This window comes from Spermophilus citellus (assembly GCF_964194105.1).
Source record: "Spermophilus citellus genome assembly, chromosome: 15".
Classification (NCBI taxonomy): Eukaryota; Metazoa; Chordata; class Mammalia; order Rodentia; family Sciuridae; genus Spermophilus; species Spermophilus citellus.
Genome location: NC_138195.1, coordinates 42,672,653 through 42,681,093, shown reverse-complemented (window position 1 = coordinate 42,681,093; position 8,441 = coordinate 42,672,653). Strand labels below are relative to the sequence as shown.

Genomic DNA, 8,441 nt, shown 5'->3' with positions numbered 1-8,441 from the left:
CAAATTCTCAGAAGCCACCTTTTTGCTCTTCGATAGGATGGGAGGTTGCAGAAGCAGCCCTTGCAATTAGCCTTGAAAGAACCGTGGTGTCGCGGATTGGAAAAGTTCTCCCTTGCTCCCGAGGCTCCACCGGGAACAAATCCCGTAAAGGCCCCGCCTTTACCCAGCGAGAAAAGGGCGCCACGTGGTTCATCCACCAAACACTTGGAGCACTTTCCTTATCCACCATGTTTGCATTCTGCGGTTAAAAGAAAAAAAAAAGAAAGAAAATAGTGTTGCGGCTGCCAATGTGTATACCAAGCCTGATTTCGGCTCTCGGGCTAACGTTTCTTTTCCCCTAACCACCACCACCCGGGAGGTGCCAGCCGCCCCCTAGCGGGCCTTGTTCAGGTGTGCAGCACAGGCCCACATTGATCAGAACCGCATAGGTTCTGATTGATTTCCTATTTACTGTTTTCCCTTTTCTCTCCATTAAAACCTAATTGACCAATCAGCGGCTCGTGGCTGTGGACTTGGACCCCCACACACATTTTTTTTTTTAAATCAGTGCATTATAGTTGTACATATTGATGCATTTGTTATTACATATTCGTACTTGCACGCGATGTAACAACATTTACCCCCTCCCTCCCTACCTCCCACTTCTTGATATCATTCCTCTACTGATCTCCGCTTGATTTTAGGAGCTATAGGATTGTTTTCTAAATGGAGCTTTCCATTCTTGAAGATTGTTCTTAACAGCTAATAAGTACTTTTTACTGTGCTGTCATGCCATCAACGTTCTCAATGACACATTATGGCCTTTTATTTTTTAAAGTTTCAAAACAAAAGTGAAATTCTATGGGAAAGGTGAAAGGCACTCCGGTAAAGAGATGAAAGCAAGTAAGTATATGCATGTGGGGCTGGGGATGTGGCTCAAGCGGTAGCGCGCTTGCCTGGCATGCGTGCGGCCCGGGTTCGATCCTCAGAACCACATACAAACAAAGATGTTGTGCCTGCCGAAAACTAAAAAATAAAGATTAAAAAATTCTCTCTCTCTCTCTCTCTCTCTCTCTCTCTCTCTCTCTCTCTCTCTCTCTCTTAAAAAAAAAAAAAAAAAGTATATGCATGTAACTAACCTTGAAAGTCCAGCCAGGAGATTTTGGATCTTGTGTTACAGACTTGGGGAAGTCATTTAGGGATAGTAGGGGTGTTCGGAGTGTAGACAGATGAACGATTTTTCCCCCCTATGAGAACTTTAGTGTGTAATAAGGAGACAGGAAGCCAGTTACCTTGAAGTAATGGAAACTTTTATTTTATGGTTTATTATTATCTATTTCATGCAGTAGCGCAGGCCTGAATCCCAGCAGCTTGGCGGGCTGTTAGGAGGATCGCGAGTTCAAAGCCAGCCACCTCAAAAGCGAGGCACTAAGCAACTAATTGAGACCCTGTCTCTAAATAAAATACAAAATAGGGCTAGGATGTGGCTCAGTTCCCTTGAATTCAATCTTAGGTAACAAACAAACAAACAAACAAACGAACAAAAAAACCCGACTAGTGCAGGGCATTAGGAATTGACCAGGTCATGGTGCCCTACTGCCATTCTTCTTTTTTTTTTTTTTTTAACCCATGGGCACCTAACCACTGAGCCACATCCGCACCACTATTTTTTTTTAAGATTGTTCTTTTTTTTTTTTAAACTTTTTTTTTCTTTAATATTTATTTTTTAGTTTTCGGGGGACACAACATCTTTGTTTGTATGTGGTGCTGAGGATCGAACCCGGGCCGCACGCATGCCAGGCGAGCGCGCTACCCCGCGAGCCACATCCCCAGCCCCTTAAGATTGTTCTTAACAGCTAATAAATACTTTTTACTGTATATTTTTAGCCCCACCACCACCATTATTTTTTTTTAAAATTCTATTTAGAGAAAAGGTCTTGCTGAATTGTTTAGGGCCGGTAAATTGCTGAGGCTGGCTTTGAATTCGTGATCCTCCTGCTTCAGCCTGGGATTACAGGTGAGCTCCATCCATGCCAGGCCCCTACACCCATTCTTTAGTCCACCTTCTCAAATATTCCTTAGAGGGGAAGGAATGGTGTTATCATTCTTTAAAAAGATTAAAAAAAAAGAAGATGTTGTAATATGCAATTCATCGTCTTTATAGCCCTGAAAATTATTATTGTCATTCTACCAATGAGGTGCTTAGTTCCAGAGAAGTGAAAACTGCTGAATGACCAAGCTAAGATTGGAACCAAAAAGTTTTTACTCCAAGGGCCAGGGTCTAACGAAATTATTGGTGGTTACAAATAACTCATCTGTGCATTAATGGAACAGACCTAATTTTAGGCAAATTGAAGTTACTTTTCCTAAGGAACAATGGCTTTACCTCAGGAAACCTGAAGTAGTTCCAAGGTTATCTGTTGGAGACTTTTGAACAGGCCTAAAACTTGGTTGTCCTGGTTATCACTGACACTTTGCAGTACCCTTCTTTTTTATTTTTATTTTTACTGTACTGGGATCCCCCACCTGTTTTTTTTTTTTTTTTTTTTTTTTTTTTTTAATGAACTATAGATTGAAGACCAGGCCTGGAGTATGTTCTCCCTTTTAAAAAATAATTGCTGTCTAGCTCCCACACTAAAGATGGAGTTCTTCCCTTGGGTTCAAGTTACATTGCTACTTTATTCTTTCCATCTTTCAACCTGACTTGGTAGGTGGAATTCTGTAAACCCTTTCACTCCTTGCCTGAATTCAAATAATCTATTTACTGCCTGAATGAATTTGGCATTCTTTCCACATACCTTGTATGGTCATGGGTGACAGTCCTAAAATTATTCTAATGACATGAATGACTTTTCACCACCAAATGGTAATGTTTCCTTTGGGGTATTTTGGCCATATTTTCTTTGTATTGGGCACTCTGCCAGTGTTAAGATTAGGAAGGGCTTGGAGTTGGTTCATATATTCTTTTTTGTATTTTTTTTTATTATTATAGCAAGTAGGAAGTTTTTAGCTAAAATTACCTTAAATAGGGATAAATGTAAATCTTATTGGGCTTCTTGTTTTACTGTTTTTCTCAAAGAAAAATAAATGTCTATCAACTAATTCCATTTGCAAGTTGAATCCTATAAATAAGGCTTGGGGAGACTGGCTTACTGCTTCTCTCTGATCCCTATAGAATTGTTTCTAGATCCATCTCTGAGGAACTGTTTCCATAGAGATGGTTAGACCTAAGGGCTCCCAGCTGCTTAGAGGATTTTTTTCTTCTTTGTCTTCCTTTCAGTCTTTCGGTGCTTTCCTATTAGCATAGAGATCAGAGGGACTCTGAAGAGGCCATAATGAAAGAAAAGATGAAAAAGGAGAAGGAAATAGAAGTACCCACACCTCCCAGAGGAAAACAAGACAAGGAACACGTAATCGTGTATTACACCATCAGGATGAAGCAGAGAGGAAAATTCCATGCAGAACCCAAGTGAAAAAGAAAGAGAAATTGAAAGAGATGGCACTCTTCTGGGGGGAAGTCTCTTAGTTAAAAAAACTGGTTTACAATAATTGTCCGTATACGGAGTTGGAATTGTGGCTCCTTGGTAGAGTGCTTGCCTCGCCTGTGTGAGGCACTGGGTTCGATTCTCAGCACTACATACATACATACATACATACATACATAAATCAAAGGTATTGTGTCCATCTACAACTAAAAAAATATTTTAAAAAATTTTCCATATACTAATAGTGGCATTGTAAAGTATCATAAAAACAATTATGATAATTTCGCCTACATGAAAAACAAATTATCCAAAATCACATAAAACCCACAGAAACTTATTAGGACTATGTGTAATTAAGGTATTCAATGCTGTTTTTTTTTTTTGTTTGTTTTGTTTTGTACTAGGGGTTGAAACTGGGGCTCTCACTAAGCCACATTCCCAGCCCTTTTTTTTTTTTTTTTTTTTTTGAGACAGGGTCTTGCTTAGTTGCTGAGCAACTTGCAATCCTCCTGCTTCAGACTCCCCATAACTGGGATTATAGGTGAGTGCCACTGCACCCTGCAAAGATATTTATTCAATGCCTTTTATACATTAAATCTGATTTACTAAGTCCCAAGTCTTTGTGAACCATTTATTCTTTGATTTATATCACGTATGTCTAATATCTTTATTTTTATTTTTTAATTTTTTTGCACTGGGGATTGAATCCAGGGGCACTTTGCCACTGAGCCACATCCCCAGCCTTTTTTTTTCTCCCTCTTTTAATTATTATTATTATTGTTTTTTTAAATTGTTGATAGACCTTTATTTATTTATACGTGGTGCTGAGAATCGAACCTAGTGCCTCACAAGTGCCAGGCAAGTGCGCCTCTGCTGAGCCCCCGCCCTAGGCCTTATTATTATTATTATTATTTAAATATTTTTTGTAGTTGTAGATGGACAGTATACCTTTATTTTGTTTATTTTTATGGTGGTGCTGAGGATCGAACCCAGTGCCAGGCAAGCACTCTGTCACTGAGCTACAACCCCAGCCCCTATTATTTATTGTTTTTAACATTTGCAATATGCATACTTGTTTACAAAATATACAAAGATTAGAAAATTCAACAATCAGCAAATAATGCAATTAAAAATTAATAAAAAACATAAACAGGTGTTTCACTGAAGAGGATAATCAAATGGCAAATAAGCATATGAAAAAATACCTAGTATTATTTGTTGTTAGAGAATTTCACATTAAAACCATAATGTGATACCTAAGAGATTGCCATGGTAATACACACACACACACACACACACACACACACATGCATATATGTATAATTTTTTATTTGCAAAATAAAAAGTGTTAACAAACAATAAAATAAATCTGTTGCTGTGTAGCATATGATAAATGAGAGAATTAACAATTGCAACAAAAGTATCCCAATGATCTTCTCTCTGATCCTGACAGCAGGACTATTCAACCCATTTTCCAAAATATTACATCATCAAACCTATTATTTACCCAGTTTCTCACTTGCTTTCAAATCAAGTATTGGTTTTTTTCAACAATATCAATAATTAATTTAATATAAGTTATCTAGATATTATAATTAAAAGGTATAAGTATATAGTTATCACTTGCTTTTTACAACATATGTAAAAAGCAAATGATAACTATGTGCTCTCTCTATATATCACACTTTAAATATCAATACACCAATAAGTTAAAAACAAAAGAAGAGGAAAATAAGTATGAGAAATCTGAAGTAGAGCTATTAATATAAAATAAATTTCAAGAAAAAATATTTTCAGAGATATAGGAGAATATTTCATAACCATAATAGGGTAACTTCTTCAAGAAACAATAATAATCCTAAATGTGTGCCTAATAACAAAACTCCAAAATACATGAAGAATAAATTAATAAAACTAGAAAAACAAATACAATCATATTTGGAGATTTTTTAAGCCCCCTCACTTTGCTGGAAGGAGTAATAATATAGAAGGCTTAACATTTTCAGCCACCTTGACCTATTATTTATTGAGCACTATACACAAAAATGACAAGTAGAAAATTAATAGGGATAGACTATATTCTGTCATAAAATGAACTTTTCAAGAAATTTTCAAAATTTGAAATTATGCAGACTGTGTTTCCTGCATGATTTATTAGAAATCACTTTAAGATATATAGAACTCCACCTTCACATTTCAGCTACTTCAAAATTAAATATCACACTTATAAATATCTCACAAATAAGAAAGCCCAAGAAAAGTAAATAAAAAGTGCTTTGAACTAAGTGATAATAAAAGCTTAAAATATCAATTTCTGGAACGAATAGTACTCATACACACTCATAACTTAAAGTATTTGTATCAAAAAGAAGCTAGATTAACAAGTTATTTTCAGATTAGGTAGTAGGAAGGAAAAAAGAATAGGAACAGAAATATGTAAAATAGAAAAGAAATAATACAGCTAGAAGTTGATAAAAATCTAACAAGTCTAATCAAGAAAAAATATCAATGGAAAGGAAGCTATTAAAACAACTCTACAGATGCTAAAAATGTATTAAGTTAGTATTACATTGTATAATTGCAATCATATAGCTTACATAACTTGGTCTATTTTAGAGGATAGAAACCCCTGCTTGTTTACAGGATCCATCCCTGTGAGTGATACAATCCGTGTGAGTGATATGTTTTTTCCCATCCTTTCACTTTCAGTCTGTGGATGTCTTTGCCTATGAGGTAAGTTTCTTGGAAACAGTATATTGTTGGCTCTTGTTTTTTAATCCAATCTGCCAGTCTCTGTCTTTTGATTGATGAGTTTAGGTTATTAATGTTCAAAGTTATTATTGAGATATGATTTGTATTCTGGGTCATTTTGGTTTATTTCTAGTTTTTAATGTGAATTGTTTCTCCTTTGATTGACTAGTCCTTTAGTGTAATTTCTCCCTTCACTGGTTTTCACTTTTTTTTTTTTTCATTTCATCTTCGTGGAATATTTTGTTGAATATTCTGGAAGTCCAAGCTTTCTTGTTGTGAATTCTTTTAATTTTTGTTTATCATAGAAGGTTTTTATTTCATCTTCAAATCTGAAGCTTAATTTTGCTGGATATAGGATTCTTGATTGTTGTCCATTTTCTTTCAGAACTTGGTATGTTATTCCAGGACCTCCTAGCTTTGAGGATCTGGGTTGAAAAATCAGCTGAGATCTGAATTGGTTTCTCCCTATGTATAATCTGATATTTTTCTCTCGCAGACTTTAAAATTTTATCCTTATTCTATATGCTAGGCATTTTTATTATAATGTGCCTTGATATGGGTTTGTTGTAATTTTGCACATTTGGGGTCCTGTAAGCTTCTTAGATTGTATTTTCCATTTCATTCTTTTATTTATTTATTTTTTTTTTAGTTGCTCAAACATTACAATGATCTTGACATATCATATATCATACATTTGATTCAAATGGAGCATGAATTCTTATTTTTCCCAAGTGTACAGATTGCAGGATCACATTGGTTATACAGCCACATTTATACATACTGCCATACTAGTGTCTGTTGTATTCTGCTGCCTTTCCTATCTCCTTCCTAACCCCCCTCCCCTCCCTTCCCCTCCCATCAACTCTCTCTACCCCATCTACTGTAACTCATTTCTCTCTCTCTCTTTTTCCCTTCCCCCTCACATCCTCTTTTATATAATTTTGTATAACAATGAGGGTTTCCCTCCATCTTCCGTGCAATTCCCCTTCTCTCTCCCATTCCCTCCCACCTCTCGTCCCTGTTTAATGGTAATTTTCTTCTTCTCATGCTCTTCCTCCCTGCTCTGTTTTGAGTCACCTCCTCATATCAAAGAAGACATTCGGCATTTGTTTTTTAGGGATTGGCTAACTTCACTTAGCATAATCTGCTCTAATGCCATCCATTTCCCTGCAAATGCCATGATTTCGTTATTTTTTAGTGCAGAGTAATATTCCATTGTGTATAAATGCCACATTTTTTAATCCATTCATCTATTGAAGGGCATCTAGGTTGGTTCCACAGTCTAGCTATTGTGAATTATACTGCTATGAACATTGATGTAGCTGTATCCCTGTAGTATGATTTTTTTTAAAGTCTTTTGGAAATAGTCTGAGAAGGGGTTCTGTTTCATTCTTTAGCTTTGGCAAATTTTCTGATATTATTTCCTTGAAAAGATTGTGCATTTCTTTGATTTGTATCTCTGTGCCCTTATCTATCTTAATAAATCTTAAATTTGGTCTTTTCATGTTATCCCATAATTCTTGGAAGTTCTGTTCATGATTTCTTAACATTTTCTCTCCATGGTCAACTGTATTTTCAAAATTATATTTTTTGTGTTCATTGCCTGAGGAGCTGTCTTGCAAGTAGTCTAGTCTCTTTTTTTTTTTTTTTAGTTTTTATTTATTTATTTATTTTTATTGGTTGTTCACAACATTACAAAGCTCTTGACATATCATATTTCATACATTAGATTGAAGTGGGTTATGAACCCCCAATTTTACCCCAAATGCAGATTGCAGAATCACGTCGGTTACACATCCACAATTTTACATAATGCCCTATTAGTAATTGTTGTATTCTGCTACCTTTCCTATCCCCTACTATCCCCCCTCCCCTCCCCTCCCATCTTCTCTCTCTACCCCATCTACTGTAATTCATTTCTCTCCTTGTTTATTTTCCCATTCCCCTCACAACCTCTTATATGTAATTTTGTATAGCAATGAGGGTCTCCCTTCATTTCCATGCAATTTCCCTTTTCTCTCCCTTTCCCTCCCATCTCATGTCTCTGTTTAATGTTAATCTTTTCTTCCTGCTCTTCCTCCCTGCTCTGTTCATAGTTGCTCTCATTATATCAAAGAAGGTAGTCTAGTCTCTTGATGATGCTTTCTATTATTGTTTCCTTCAAGGATTCTGTTTGTTTTTTCCCCAGAGACTCTCTTTATAGAAGTGATTTTTTGCTACCTGTAT

At 36.0% G+C, this 8,441-nt stretch overlaps 1 protein-coding gene across 12 annotated transcripts in view; it reads left to right on the top strand.

Moving 5' to 3' along the window:
• PBLD (phenazine biosynthesis like protein domain containing) overlaps positions 1-8,441 on the top strand; it is a 72,680-nt gene that overhangs the window by 3,059 nt on the left and 61,180 nt on the right. For 6 of the 12 annotated variants that reach the window (XM_081267339.1, XM_081267347.1, XM_081267343.1 and 3 more), the window contains exon 2: positions 818-882. The exons of the other annotated variants lie outside the window; for them this stretch is intronic. The gene's annotated coding sequence lies outside the window, so the exon portion shown is untranslated. The remainder of the gene's footprint in view (positions 1-817; positions 883-8,441) is intronic. 12 annotated transcript variants of the gene reach the window in all.